A 16,400-nucleotide genomic window follows, 5' to 3' on the forward strand; every position below is an offset into this window, starting at 1 on the left:
AGAGTTTTTATCATAAATGGCTGTTGTATTTTGTCAAATGTTTTTTCTGCATCTATTTATATGATCATATGATTTTTATTTTTCATTTTGTTGATGTGGTGTATCACATTAATTGATTTGCGGATGTTGAACCAACCTTGCGTACTAGGGATGAGACCCACTTGGTCACGATGTATGATCTTCTTAATATATTGCTGAATTCTGTTTGCTAAGATTTTGTTGAGGAATTTTGCATCTGTGTTCATCAGAGATATTGGCCTGTAGTTTTCTTTTTTTGTACTCTTTGTCTGGTTTTGGAATCAGGGTGACCGTGGCTTCATAGAGTTTGGGAGCCTTCCCTCCTTCTGGATTTTTTAGAATAGTTTGAGAAGAATAGGTGATAATTCTTTTTTGAATGATTGGTAAAATTCACTTATGAAGCCATCTGGTCCAGGGTTTTTGTTTGTTGGGAGCTTGTTGATTACTGATTCAATTTCCTTGATGGTAATCAGTCCATTCAGGTTTTCTGTTTCTTCTTGTGTTAGCTTTGGAAGGTTGTATGCTTCTAGGAAATTATCTATTTCTTCCAGATTGTCAAATTTGTTGCATATAATTGCTCATAGTAATTTCTTAAGATTTTTAGTATTTCTGTGGAGTCTGTTGTCACTTCACCTCTTTCATTCCTGATTTTACTAGTTTGAGTCCTCTCTCTTTTATTTTTGATGAGTCTGGCTCGAGGTTTGTCAATTTTGTTTATCTTCTCAAAAAACCAGCTCTTGGTTTCATTAATCTTTTGTATTGTTTTTCTGGTCTCTATTTTGTTTATTTCTGCTCTGGTCTTTATTATCTCCTTCCTTGTACTCTCTTTGGGCTTATTTTGCTGTTCTTTTTCTAGTTCCCTGGAATGTAAGGATAACCTGTTGATTTGAGATTTTTTTTTTGCTTCTTTAGGTAGGCCTGCACTGCTATTAACTTCCCTGTTAGAACTACTTTCGATGCATCCCAGAGATTTTGGGTTGTGGCATTTTCATTTTCGTTTGTCTAGAGGTAGCTTTTGATTTCTTCCTTGATCTCAGTTTTGACCCACTCGCTATTTAGTAGCATATTATTCAGCCTCCATGTATTTCTGTGCTTTCCGGATTTCTTCTTATAGTTGATTTCTAGTTTCATAGCATTGTGGTCAGAGAAGATGCTTGATATGATTTCAATCTTCTTAAATTTATTGAGATTTGTTTTGTGGCCTAACATGTGGTCTATGTTGGAAAATGTTCCATGTGCACTTGGGGAGAAATGTATATTCTGTTGCTGTGGGGTGAAATGCTCTAAAAATATCGATTAAATCCAGCTGGTTTAACGTGTCACTTAAGGCCACTGTTTCCGTGTTGATTTTCTGTCTGGAGGATCTGTCCATTGGTGACAGTGGGGTGTTGAAGTCCCCTACTATGATAGTGTTGCCATTGATCTCTGTCTTTATGTCTGTCAATATCTTTTTTATATATTTGGGGGCTCCTATGTTAGGTGCATAGATGTTTACTAGGGTTATGTCCTTTTGTTGGATCGATCTCTCTATTATTATGAAGTGCCCTTCTTTGTCCTTTATTATGTTCTTCAATTTAAAGTCCATTTTATCTGATATAAGTATCACTACTCCAGCTTTTTTTGTCAGTTCCATTTACATGAAATATTTTACTCCATCCCTTTACTGTATGTGTCTTTTGATCTGAGGTGAGTCTCTTGTAAACAGCATATGCAAGGGTCTTGCTTTCTTATCCACTTAGCCACCCTATGTCTTTTGATTGTAGTATTCAATCCATTTACATTTAATGAGATTATTGATAGGTGTGTAGTTATTGACATTTTGTTATTTGTGTTCCTGGTATTCATTAGTTAGGTTGTTTTTCTCTTTCCTCTGCTTAAAGAAGCCCTTTTAACATTTCCAGCAATGCTGGCTTAGTGGTAATGAACTCCCTCATCTTATTCTTTTCTGGGAAGCTCTTTATCTCTCCTTCAATTTTAAATGATAACCTTGCTGGATAAAGCAATCTAGGTTGTAGGCCTTTGTTTTTCATCACTTTGAAGACCTCCTGCCACTCCCTTCTGGCCTGCAGTTTCTGTAGAAAATTCTGCTGATATTCTTATGGGGGTGCCCTTGTATGTAACTTGCTGCCTGTCCCTTGCTGCTTTTAGGATTCTGTCTTTGTCTTTAACCCTTGCCATTTTCACTATAATGTGTCTTGGTGTGGGCCTATTTGGGATTATCTTGGTTGGAACTCTCTGCACTTCCTGTGCTTGTATGTCAATTTCTTTTGCCAGGTTAGGGAAGTTTTCAGACATTATTACTTCAAATATGTACTCGATCCCTTGCTCCCTTTCTTCTCCTTATGATATGCCTATGATGCGCATGTTGTTGCGTTTGATGTTGTCGCCCAGCTCTCTCAAGCTATTTTCAATGTTTTTTAGTTTTTTTTCTTTTTGTTATTCTGCTTGGATGATCTCTGCTATCTTGTCTTGTAAGTCACTGATTCAATCCTCTGCTTCATCTAATCTGCTAGTAATTCCATCAAATTTGTTATTTAATTCAGTAATTGTATTCTTTAATTCTAGCTGGTTGTTTTTCATGATTTCCCTATCCTTCTTTAAATTCTCATTAATTTCCTTGAACATTCTAATAATCAGTGTTCTGAACTCTGTGTCCGATAGGTTGTTTACCTCTATTTCCTCTAGTTCCACTGATTCAGGAAGTTTCTTCTGTTCTTTTATTTGGGCTGTGTTTCTTTGTTTCCCCATTCTGGCTTACTCTTTGTGTTTGCTTTGGTGTAATAGGTAGATCCCTTAGGTCTCTCAGTCTTTTCTGGATGGACTTATGTGGTATGTGTCCTTTATATTTGAATTACTTAGACTCCCTTTTCTCCTGTGTATGTGTATCAGAGGTGTTCCTTGTGTTGTGTGTCTTTTCTTGTTGAGGTCGAGTTTTGACTGGTTTTGGCCTGTCAGTAGGTGAGATTGACTTCCAGGCTGACTAGCTGTGAGGATTAGCTGTGTCCACAGTTTATGAACTGCTGTGTGAGGGTTGACCCCTCTGGTGAGGCTCGGCCCCTATGGGCTCTTTTGCCTGTAGCAATTTCCCTTTGGGTGTGACTCTTGTAGGTCAGACCCTGGTTTTATCTAAAGTTGGTCTCTGGGTGTGATGATTCTTATGCCTTTTTGGCTGGGCCCCACTGCAGAGTGGGTTTTAGAGCTAAGCGGATCGACAAGCACAACCACAACAGCCACCAAAGGTAACCAGATACTCTCAGATGTGCAAAACAACCATCAACCTATACTCAACATGTACAGAAATATCAAGCATACAAAAGGAGAAAACAAATCAACAGAAACAAAACAACAACGGGAAAAAAAAACAAGGAACAAGTAGCAAAACAAAATAAAATAAAAATATAATAAAATAAAAAATAGAATAAACTCGAGAAACAAAATAGCAACACCCCCAAAAAAAAATTGCAGAAAAAATGGAAAGAAGGAGGAAAAGTAAAGCAGTGACAGGAAAGCAGAAAAGGAGGGGGAGAGAGAAGGTAGAAAAGAAAGAAGGAAAGAGAGAGAGAAAAAGAAAAAGAAAAAAAATATATATATACATGTCTACACCCCAATATATATGGACATATAGATCCACGTATATGCTCTTTTCTATATGCCTATATTAAAAGCTAAAAATAATAATGAAATAGAAAAAACCAAAAACAATCAACACAAGCAACCAATGAAAAACCTCCCCAAACATCCAAAAGAACCCAATTAACAACAACACTATAACACACTAAAATAAAAACATACAAACCAGGAAAAAAAAGGAGAAAAAACAAGAAACAACCAGTGCCAATTTTGGCTGAAGTCCGCTATGCTCTCCCCAGGTTTTCCTCTGCTGTACACAAACTCCTCTACATCTTGTGGGGGCAGAGCCATCTGCCTGGCACCCTAGAGTGACTCTGGTAATGAAGATCTATTTTAAGTGAGTGGGGTTGTGAGGTGTGATTAGTATTTTTTTAACAAAGTCAGCGCTGTTTCTGCTCCCACCTGCCCAGAGGCACTCTGAATTCTGCGCAGCCAGAGGGCTGGATGTGCATCTTTGGGCACTCTTTCCACTGGGGGCTGTTGGGGGTGGTAGTGGAGGTTTCAGAGCTGCTAGAAGCCACCTGCCCAGAAGGCCTGAGTGACACAGCAGCTGAAGTTGCTCGGCCTCTAGAGTCTCACAGGAGAGGTGGGGGCAGGGGCGTGTGTTTAGGCGCATACTCCTGCAGCCTGTTCTCATGTGGAGTTTCTCAATGCCCTGGGAGTAGGAGCGCCTCTGTAATCTGACCCTAATTCTCTCTTTAGGGGTCAGCCTAAGGCTCTGGCAAGGTGAGGGGCCAAGGTTTCTGAGGGAGGGCAGGAGTGAACTCAGAGCTCCCACTCTTGATTGAGCTCTTAACCAACTGAGCTACTTGGCCAGCCAACTTCTCTGTATTCTTAACATAACATTTTTTTGTGCCTAAGATTTTGATCGCCAGTATATGCTTTTGTAAATAACTTGTGAAGGCTATGAATTTGTCCATTTCTTCTTGTAATCCTGCCAAGTTTGTGATTTATATATTTTAAGTTATATTAAAATTATACATACTTAGAATTGTATAACTTTTTTTGTAAGATTTTTATTGGGGAATTGGGGCAGGGGAGCAACGCTGGGGAATTGGGGGAAGGGGAACAGAGAAGTTGCTGTTGTTTTGTTCTTCAGTCTAGTTGTGGAGGATGTTGCTTCACTGGCCCAAGCTGGCACCATCATTGCACTCTTCCCCGGTGAAGCAAATTGGTCACCGGCTTCTGGACGGCCGCTCACTGCAGCTGCTGGCTGCTCACACTGGCTGCTGGCTACACACAGTAGCCCATAGCAATCCACTGCAGCACGGGCTGCAGCCTATGCCGTCGCTGGCGACTCACAGCAGCCCAGCTCCAAGTTGAGTTGTTGTTCAGCATCTTAGCTGTAGAGGGTAGTGTCACTGGTCCTCATATGTGGGATCTGAACCAGGGCCCTCTGGCATCCCAAGCCAGCTCTTAACCAACGCGCCACTCAGCCAGCCCTTAGAATTGTATAACATTTTTACCGTTATGCTAATATCATATGTTAGCATCAATTGAGTCTTTATATTACTATAATGCTTTTTACCTTCAAGTCTTTTTTTCCCCCCAAAGATTTTATTGGGGAATTGGGGAAGGAGAACAGTGCTGGGGAACTGGGGAAGAGGAACAGCCAAGCTGCCATCCCCCAATCCTAGCCGTGGATGGCGCAGCCAGCCCAGCTCCCAAGTCCAGTCTCCATCCAGCCGCCCATCGGCAGCTCGCGGCCACCCAGCCCAAGGTGCCATGCTCAATTCTAGTTGCAGGTGGGCACATCCCACCATCCCATGCAGGAGCTGAGCCGGAAACCTTCCTGCCAGGAGCACACGCTCCCACTAGCTGAGCTATCCTGCCACCCACTGGCAGCCCAGCACAGCACACCGGCCCATTTGGGAATCGAACTGGCAACCCCGCTGCTCAGAGCTCACATTCCCAACCAACTGAGCTATTTGGCTGGCCCCCCCTTAAAGTCTTTTTGGCCTTCAAGACCTCAATTTTCCTTCCCTATTTTTCTCCTAAGGAAATATCTATCTTCAGTCTAATCAAGACATTGAATATTTGAATAAAATATTAATGAACATGAACTAACAACAATTAATTATGCATATGTATTTACTTGAGAGTATATTTATGCTCAAGGAACAGACTACCTATACTTTAAGAGCACACATGGGCCATTCACAAACACTGACCATGTACTAAGTTACAAAGGCACCTTAGTAAATTCCAAAGATTCTGCATTATAGAGATTGTGGTCTCTGCCAATAGTGAATAACATTAAAAATCAATAACAAAAGGCTAACAAACACATCTCATTTGTCTGAGATTTACTCTAGAAACTACTACATTTTGAATCATAGGTTGAAATCATGAGGACAATGTTCTTTCCCTTTTCTATCTGTTCACCTAGTCTTCCAGGTCCCCCTTTCCTTTTCTGAACTTTCTCCTGAGGAAACTCTCTCCTTAGCTGATCACCCTGTAATCCTCTATTTTGCTTCTACTCTCCCACTGCTCTTATTCTGAAAGTTTAACCTTCCTCCTTGTCATAGATTGATTTACGTATTTACTTGTTGGTTTCTTTATATAGTTTAGGTTTTATATTTAACTCTTTTCAATTGAAGAAGAGGTAATGAATCGATGAGGTAACAACTTGTCGATCAGAACAAAAGTGGTTATAATGCCATATTATCTTTGGTCTCTGGGTCCCCACCTCACAACAACCACTACAAACTTCTTCCTTTGTTTTTACTTATTTTTATTGATGAGGTATAACATATGTAAAATGAGTAAGTACACCAACACTAAGTACTGTCATAGCTGAATTGTATCTCCCATATCAAAATATGTACATTCATATGTTGAAGCTGTTGACCAGCGAAAACAACTCTCCAAATAATCCACAAAGAAAAGGTTTATTTAGGAAAAGGAAAAGAAACAAAAACCACCACTGAAGTGAGAGAATGCACATCTCTAACATGGGGCTACAACTGGGAGCCCACATGTAGCAAAAAGACCCCAATTCCAAGATGGCTAATCCCTTTATTATAATCCCTTCCCCAGAAGTTACCACAGAGCTAAACAGGAAGTCAGGATTATAGAGTTAACAAGGGGCCCAGCTCCACCCGTAGTCCTCCCAACTCTGTGATTAAGTATCTTAAGATGCAAGTTCACTTTTTTTAAAAAAAGATCTTATTGGGGAACTGGCAAAGGGGAACAGACAAATTGGGGAGGGGAAGAGAGCTGGAGAATCAGGGGAAGGGGAACAGACAAGTTGCTGTCCTTTTGTTATTCAGCCTAGTTGTGGAGGATGTTGCTTCACTGGCCCAAGTTGGTATTGTGATCATTGCGCTTTTCCCGGGTGAGGCAGTTGGTCGCCAGCCATTGGACGGCCTCTCACAGCGGCTCATGGCAGCTCACACTGGCTGCCGGTCACTCACGGTAGCTCAAGGCAGCCCACTGCATCTCCACTGCAGCCTATGCTGTCGCCGGCCACTGACGGAAGCCCAGCTCCAGGTTGAACTGTTGTTCACCATCTTAGCTGTAGAGGGCATAGTGTCATTGGCCCCCATGTGGAATCTGAACCTGGCGGCCCTTCTCAGAGCTCACGCTCCCAAGCCAACTCCTAACCAATGAGCCACTAATTCCAGCCCCTGCCAGTTCACTTTTATCAAAGCTTTTTTCTCCAGACCTCAGAACATAACTATATTTGGATATGAAGCCTTTACCAAGGTGATTAAGTTAAAATGGAGTTCTTAGGGTGGGCCCTAATCCAATATGACTGATGTCCTTTTTAAGAAGAGGGAATTTGGACACACAGGAAAACATCAGGGGTGCCACATGGAGAAAAGACCATGTGAAGATACAGTGAAAAGTTGGCCGTCTACAAGTCAAGAGAGAGGACTCAGGAGAAACCAGCCTTGCTGACACTTTGATCTTGAACTTCTAGTCTCCATAAATGTGAGAAAATAAATTTCTGTTGTTTAAGCTATCCAGTCTGGGGTATTTTGTTATGGCAGCCCTAGCAAATGAATACAAATGCATAGCTGGAGGAATTTTTACATATCTACATCTATGTAAACACTGCTCACATTAAGATATAGACCATTTCCATCACCTCAGCTCACTCCCAGCCAAACTCCACTCCCCAAAGTTGATGACTATTTTGACTTCTATTAATTTATTTTTGCCCAGCTTTGAAATTCCTATAAATAGAAAAGACACTAAAAGACATATACGAGTACAAAATATTTATAGCATCAATAGCCAAACACTGAAAAAAACTCAATTGTACATTAAGAGGTGAGTGAATACACAAATTGTGGTATTCCAGAGCATGGAATATGACATAGCAATAAAAAAGAACAGGCTACTGATATCTGAAACACTATGGAAGAATCTTGAAAACATCCTGTTGTGTGATAGAAGCCAGACACAAAAGAATACATACTGTATGATTCCATTTATATGAGTTTCTAGAATAGACAAACTAATCTATAGTGACAGAAAGCAGACCAGTGGTTGCCTAGGGCTGGGATGGGATAAAATTTAACTGCAAAAGAGTATAAGGAAACTCTTTGGAGTGATGGAAATATTCTGAATCTTCATTGGGGTGGCGATTACACAAATATATGAGTATACATTTTTCAAAATTTGTTTATTGAGTTGTGCACTTAAAATAAGCATACTAAAGTGTTTATGTAAATAATGCCTCAATAAAGTTCGTGTTTTGTTTTTTTATTAAGAAAAAACAAAAGCCAACTGTGCAACTTGGGAAAACTAGCTGCATGTCACCAAGATAAATACCTGCATGATCCCCACTTTCTTAATCTTAAGACCTAAAGATACTCAAAGCCAATCCTGGTTTATTTCCCAAGTTTAGAATTAATTGGAAGACTGCAAGACCCCAGTGATAGCCACTCGATTTCTGGTAAAAGCTAGCTTAGAGGATGTGGCTAAGATTTGTGGCAAAATGGATTTGTTAACATTATCCATCCCCTTTCCCAGCCTGGGACAGCCCATCTGAGAGGCTCACAGACAACAGGCACTTACTTGTGACTCTTGCCTCACACTGCCCAGGGCAGAGGGAAGAGAAAAAGAAATGTGAATCTCAGTGTGTAAAGCCTTTTGATAGTTGGCACAATCATTCAAAAGATTTAGACAAATGGGTGTCATTTACCATTGCAAGTGTAAGAAGGAGGCAAGATCCAGGAATAATACCTAGTGGAGAGCTTGCCACAGGGCACACAAGGATTGATAAATAAATGTTCCTACCAATGAACCTATGTGACCCCCTCGGTCATAACACTGTTTCTGGCACAGAGCTCCTAAAACCCTTGGAATTTCTTAAGTGATGAGAGCATTAAAGGCGCCTTTTATTAGGTTAGTGAAGTGACTTTTTGGAATTTCCCAAGATTGGGGGCTGGTTGCCAAGAGAAACAACCATGTGATTTGAGGGTTGGAACCTTCAGTGCTTTTCCTCACCACACCTCCAGGGAAGAAAAAGGGATTGGTAGTTGAATCAATCACCAATGGCCAATGATTTAATCAACCATGCCTGTGTAGAGCGCCCCTGGAAGCTTTTAGAATAAATTTTGTGTAAGCAAGAGTAACTCCATTTTGGAAATGCGCAGAGAACATAACAGACAACACCCAGGGGGCTTCCCAGTTGCCCTGGTAACTGAGGGTAACCAGCTACACTCCAAAGGTCTGCTACTGAAGATAAGAGGACAGTCAGTGTCGCCAGCTGGCTGCCCAATAAGGTGACATCAGACAGGCACTCAGAACTGCATATGAACTGAGGAATTTTGCAGATCAGAGAGCCAGTCTTGATTGAGAGGTGACGACACTGTCACTCTGCTCTGCGAACCCTCCATTCTGCTCTGCTCATACAAAACCTCTGCTGGACCGACCTCCCGGACCAGCCACCCTTCCTCGTTCCACCAGGACTCTGATTGACTTTGGGACTGGGTCGTTACTCTATTTTACCCAATTATTGCATTACTCTGTGTGCTTTACTGTATGGTGCATTAATGATTGATGCTTTACTGTTTGGTGTGTTGATGGTTGATGTTTGAGTAAAGAGCATATTGAAAGGCATTTAAGATCTCGCGTGCTCTGTTCTTTGCTCATGCCATGGCTACCACAGAGGCCCCAGTCAGTGTCAGGTAGATCCTTGGGGTTCTAAGAGTCCCCCTGGCTTGCAGGAAGAGACTGCAGCATGGACTGTGAGCCTAGCAGTCACTTGTGACAATGTAAATACAATGAGGTCTCCATAAAAGTTCAAATGGACAGGATTTAGAGAGCTTCCAGGTTAGTGAACCAGAATGCTTCTATGTGCCAATATGCCAGGCCTGAACTCCATGGGAACAGAAGCTCTTTTGTTTGGAACCTCACCCTATGAATCTCTTCATTTGGCTATTGGTTCATATCCTTTAATAAACTGGTAATCTAGTGAGTAAATTAGTCTCCCAAGTTCTGTGAGCCACTCTAACAAATTAATGGAACCTAAGGAAGGGATGGTCATGGGAACCTCTGATTTACAGACAGACAGACAGAAGCACAGCTAACAACCTGGACTTGGGATTGGCATCTGAAGTGGAGAGCAGTCTTTTAGAATTGAACCCTTAATCTGTGGAATCTGAAGCTATCTCCTGGCTCTGGCTAGATAGTGTAAGAATTGGGTTGAATTGTAGGACACACAGCTGGTGTGAGAGAATTGTTCATGTGGTGAAAAACCCATGAACACACATTGGAGATTGGTTGTGGTCAGAACCCTGACCCCCTTGCAGACAAAAAGTTTTAAATTCCTTGGAGGATTTTAAAAAGGACCTGAAGAGAACCATCTTCATGGATAGGATAACTTAGCATGCAAAGATGACAGTTCTTTCCAAGTTAATCTATTAAATTCAATCCTAAATTTATATGGCAGAATTAGTCCTTAGATGGCTAAGAAACATTTGGAAAAGGAAGAGTGAAGGAGCACTCACCTTACCAATCTTAAAACTTTTATAAAGCCAATCCAATAACACACACACACACACACACACACACACACACACACACCAAAAACACACTGATGCTTGTGCTGGGACCGAGAAATAGGGCAAGGGAGAGCTCAGAATCAGAGCTATGTGAATGCAGCTACTTGGTTGGCATCAGGAAGAGGTGTGTCAACTGGCCAATATAACTCTCCAGAAAATCCACCAAAAGGGAAGTTTATTCGGAAAAGAAAAAAGAAACAAAAACCACAACAGAAGTGGGAATGCACACTTCTGCCTGGAGCTCCAACCAGCCACACATGTGCAAAGAGAGAGAGAGAGCCTCCCCAGGATGGCCTCTATATTTATTTTAATCCCTCCCCCAGAAGTTACCACAAAGTTTAAAAGGAAGTCAGGACTAGAGAGTTTTAACAAGGGATCCAGCTCTGCCCATAGTCCTCCCAGCTTTACGGTTAATCATCTTAAGATGCTGGTTTACTTTTATCAGGTGACACCACAAATCAACAGGGAAAATGTCCTGTTGGTGGATAAGAGTTGGGAACACTGTCTTATCATATGGAGCAAATATCAAGGTAGATCCTGTGGGAGGCTGAATAATGGACCCCCAAAGATGTCCATGTCCTAGAGAACCTGTACATATGTTATTTTACATGGCAAATGGGACTTCATAGATGTGATTAAGTTCGGAATTGTGAGAGGGGGAGATTCTCCTGTACTATCCAGGTGGACTCAATCTAATCACATGAATTCTTCAAAGTGGAGAATCTTACCTGTGGTCAGAGGGAGAGTCTGTGATGTGATGATGATGGAAACTGAGGTTGGAGTGATGTACTTTAAAAATGGAGGAAGGGACCACAGGCCAAAGAATGAGGGTAGCCTCTAAGAGCAGGAAAAAGCAAGAAAACAGATTTTCCCTAGTACCTCTAGAAGAGTAAGCCCTGCTGACCCTCAAATTTAGCCCCATAGGGTTAATTTTGGACTTCTGATCTCCAGAACTGTAAAACAGTAAATTAGTATGGCTTTAAGTCACTAAGTTTGTGGTAAGTTGTTACAGCAGCAATGGGAAACAAATATGGCCCCTAAATCACTATATACAGAGATGAACTTCCAATAGATCCAGACCTAAATGTGACCACAAACTAACAGAAGATGATGTAGGAGAATATTATTGAGATTTTTGTATAGGGAAAGACTTTTTGAACTATATATGGGAAATTTTTCTTTTCTGTTCAACAAAGGGCACTGTAAAGACAATTAAGATATTGGTGTCTAGTTGAAAAAAGACACTTGCAATGTCTGAAATTGATAAGGGATTAATATCCAATAAACTCTTGTAAATCAATTTTAAAAAGACAAGCAACTCAAAGAAAAGTAGGCAACGATTATAAAAGCAAAATGGCTAACAAGCATTTTAGAAGATCCTCACTGATAATCGGTAATTTTGCAGCCATCGAATGGCAGGACTGTGGAGACATGGGAAGTGGTGGGGGTGGAGATGGCACAGCCATTCTGGAGAGCCATCTGGCAAAGCAGTGAAACTAAGTTATGTGGAAACCTGATGACCCAACAATGCAACTCCTAGAGAAACTCACATGGAAAGGTCTTAAAACCAAAAAGAATAGAAACAGAAAAAGACGATATCCATAGAACACACTCATAAGCTAATTTTAAAACACTTACATAGATAAAACAGAACACAATAACTTTCAAGGTGACATAAATATATTAAGGTATAATTAACATCTATTTAGCATATGAGAGTGGGCACTGAAGGAGGGGAGAGAGTAAGCACGGGAACAGAGGGACAAATCTGATGAGAGATGAGTCTTGGCTGGACTATTGACTGTGGATGATCTGAGATGTGTAGCCAACTCAGGCCACTGCACCTGAGGCCTAATTAAAAGTCTCCCAAGGGCTGGCCGAGTGGCTCAGTTGGTTAAGAGCTCGCTCAAGAGTTTGAGCTCTGAGCAACAGCGGTTTGAGTCCAGCCCGAGCTGAGCAGCCGCTGAGCTGCCAATAGGTAGCAGGATGGCTCAGCTAAAAAAAACAAAAACAAAAAAAACCTTAATTTAAATTTTGCATGCCGTCCTATACTAATTCTATTAAATAAAATTACTGTTAAAGTCAATTANGCTCTGAGCAACAGCGGTTTGAGTCCAGCCCGAGCTGAGCAGCCGCTGAGCTGCCAACAGGTAGCAGGATGGCTCAGCTAAAAAAAAAAAAAAAGTCTCCCAAGAGAGCAGTGCTCACAATTTTTGGAGTATCAAAATCACTTAGGCTCCATACATCCTGTGTCAAAGAGCTTGAGCCCCTGGGTTCTTTAATGGTGATCTGACCCTCACCCAAACATGAGAACCACTGTCCTAGGAGAAGAGCTTTGTTATGGGTTAAATTGTGTCCTTCCCCCACCCAATTTATATGTTGAAGTCCTAGCATCCAATACATCAGCACGTGACCTTAATTGGAAATAGGGTCGTTGTCGACGTGATCTACGAGGTGAGGTTGTATTGGCGTTACAGTGGGCCCTAATCCAGTATGACTGGTGTCCTTATGAAAAGGGGAAATTTGGACACAGACTTGCATACAGGGAGAATACCACGTGAAGATTAAGGCAGAGCTGGGGGTGATGTGTCTACAAACCAAGGAACACCAAAGATTGCCCGCAAACCACCAGAAGCCAAGGGAGGGGCATGGAACAGATTCTTCCTCATGGCCCTAAGAAGGAACCAACTCTGCTGACACCTTGATCTTGGATGTCTGGCCTCCAGAACTGTTAGAGAATAAATTTCGGTTGGTTAAGCCACTTAGTTTAGGGTGCATTATTATAGCAACACTAGGAAACTATCACACGGGTTAACTCCTCCTTGGGGTGTGTCAAAGGTCTTGATCTGATGCCTGGTGAATGAGTCTTGGATTGGGGGTCAGCCAGGCCTGTGGGGCTGTTCCCGAGAAGAGCTCACCATCAGGTGATCTCAGTTCAGCATCAGATGAGCTCAGCCTGCCCTCCAGGTTTAAGAGTGAAACCACAGCAAACCCTCAGCTGCTCTAGCATCAAATCAGGCATCTCCGACTTCTTGCCCAAACTCCAGGCTTGAATATTCTCAGTACAGGTCTCTACAGTGTAGACAGCCCCATTCTGGTAAGAGAGGAAAATGAGGAGAACACAGCTGAGTTCTTGAGTTTCCCCCTGAAAGTTTTAGCGCAACCCTTTTTTCCCATCTGGTCTACCCTGTGGCATAGAAATGGACACCTCCAATGTAGTTGAAAGAGGCCCCACCCTACTTAGGCAGACAGCCTCCAATCTCGTGAGTGTGTTGGGGGAGAACTGGCTTTGCCAGTGGTTTTGGACTTGGTGTTAGAGAGCAGTCTGGTTTCCTTAAGGCTTGTTCACAAAGTGGGCTTTTAAACTAAGTACTCCCAGTATAAATCTACCCCTTCCTAGTTGAGTGACCACAGTCAGGCCACTTAGCCCCTCAACTCCTCAGTTTCCTCATCTGTAAAAAAGAAAATAAAGGTACTTCCTCATGGGGTGTCGTAAGGATCCAATATAATAAAGGCATGCTTTCAAGACATTTTTATCTGGCACATGTGAAAAATGGTTGCATTGGTCACACCGGAGGCCAGAAGTTACCTGGAGGTGGAGCACCAGCCTCCTGCAAGCCCTGCCTGGTGGTTGGAGGGCTGAGGGCTCCCTATCTCCACAGACCTATAACCCTTTCAGGGCACACTAGGTTGAAGTACCCAGGTTGGGAAGCTATGAGTAAATGCATGCGCATGCTTGGCACCAAGTGTGTATTATACCAAGGACTCACAAATGGTTGAACTGAGACTGTGATCCAGACGATTTTGGAAGTCTAGAGATAACACGTGGCAGAGACCCATCAGCAGCCTGTAACTGTCATGGAGAACAAAATCACTCAGTCTTCACCAGGCATTATAGGCCCTCTTTCCCCAAATTCAAAATTTTAGTCCTATAGAAATGGGGGTGGTCAGAGGGCAGAACCATCAGGCTGCATGCAGTTCTACCCCACAAACCAGAGCTGCAGGGTTTTCTGCAGCTGCCCTTCAAGAACCTTGTGACCTGCCACCAAGATCAACACCAGTGAGCTCTGCTCATGCCTGGCACTCCCCACAGAAGCTGAGTCTGAGAGGGCTGAGAGAAGGCTGCTGATGGCAGGTCTTGGGTTTTTAACCAGGCCAGTCCCTACCATTCAGCCAGCACCTGCCATTCAGCCAGCACCCAGTAAGGAGTTGCTATGGGCACCCCAGCTCTGCCCACTGTCCTTACCCTCACTCCTGGCTTCCCTACCCCCCATGCCTGCATTTCCCTGGGAGCTCTGACCCACCCTAACTCCCACAGTTGTGCGACTGGGTGGTAGGCTTGTTTTCTTTGGGTCTGCTGCTCTATATACTTCTCCGTGTCCCAGTTGTTTTTGACCTTCGCCAACCCCAGCCCCTGGGGTTCCACCTGGATGCTGGTTGACCTCTCTCCCTACCTCCACCCCACACTGCCTCCTACCCTCAGCTTTCTCCAGGAGGCACTGAGCTAATCAGGCTGATTATCACCCAGATCCAATTCCACTTTCCATGGCTACAACACACAGTAAATTTCCTTAGCTGCCTGGCTCCCTGGAGCCCTGCCTCTTGTCAGGCAGTCTTACTTAGGAAGTTGTATCATCGCAGATGAATCAGGCTTGTCCAACACCAGGGGTGTCGTCTAAATGCCACCTTCAGAGTCACATCACCCTCAGCAGCAAAAAACAACGGTCATGTTTTCCCAGGTCTAGTAAAATCTCTGGGGTTCTGAATGCCAAGACCCTTCCTGTTTTCCAAAAGACTATGTTCTAATCTGTCTGTGAGAGAGCTGAATTTTAGAGGATGCTTTGGAAAATTATTTTCCTCATCTCTACCCATTCTGAGGGTGGGCTAGTGGCACCAGTCTTAGTTCATCATCAGGGAATGGTTCTTGAACTTCCAGCCTCATTTCATACTTGCCCCACCCACAGGGTCTCTGGGTAACTGAAGGTGACATGAACGACCCAGAAAAGGAAACGGAGACAGTCAGGATGCTGTGTTTATTCCCGAACCCGGGGCCCTCTGGGATGGAGAAAGAAGCTCTGCTGACCATTTCTTCTGTCTTGATCTCTTCCAGAGAGAGTGAGGCTTCACTGTCGGAGGACAGGAGAAAAGAGGAAGCCACAATGTACAAATGCCCAGAGTGTGCACAGCCTGTGGTAGATTCTATGGCCCTGGAACAGGATGCTTTCCACAGGATTGGAGATAGGCACTCATGAACATGTATGAAGCAATTAGAGAACAAGTAAGAATTCAATTATGTTGTGTTGACACAAGCCCAAAAGGCCAGAGAAGGATGGGATTAATGTGACAGCAGATGCTTTAAAAATTTTTGTGAATCCAGTCAGAATGGTTATCGTCAATAAATCAACAAACAACAAGTGCTTGTGAGGCTGTGGAGAAAAGGGAACGCTGGTGCATGTTAGTGGGACTGCAGATTGGTGCAGCCACTGTGGAAAATGGTTTGGAGTTTCCTCAAAAAAACTGGAAGTGGAACTACTGTATGACCCAGCAATTCCACTCTTGGGTATCTATCCAGAGAAACCCAAGACGCTAATTCAAAAAAATATATGCACCCCTATGTTTATTGCAGTGCTATTTACAATAGCCAAGACTTGGAAACAACTGAAATGCCCATCAGTAGACGACTGGATTAAGAAACTGTGGTACAGGGCCGGCCGAGTGGCGCGATGGTTAAGA

At 42.8% G+C, this 16,400-nt stretch overlaps 1 long non-coding RNA gene across 1 annotated transcript in view; it reads left to right on the forward strand.

The window, feature by feature from the left end:
* LOC109385047 (uncharacterized) overlaps positions 1–16,061 on the forward strand; it is a 90,869-nt gene extending 74,808 nt beyond the window's left edge. Inside the window, exon 3 of the long non-coding RNA XR_002124545.1 lies at positions 15,778–16,061. This is a non-coding gene — a long non-coding RNA (uncharacterized LOC109385047). The remainder of the gene's footprint in view (positions 1–15,777) is intronic.
* Positions 16,062–16,400: the final 339 nt, after the last annotated feature.

Source organism: Hipposideros armiger, unplaced genomic scaffold (assembly GCF_001890085.2).
Source record: "Hipposideros armiger isolate ML-2016 unplaced genomic scaffold, ASM189008v1 scaffold_107, whole genome shotgun sequence".
Classification (NCBI taxonomy): Eukaryota; Metazoa; Chordata; class Mammalia; order Chiroptera; family Hipposideridae; genus Hipposideros; species Hipposideros armiger.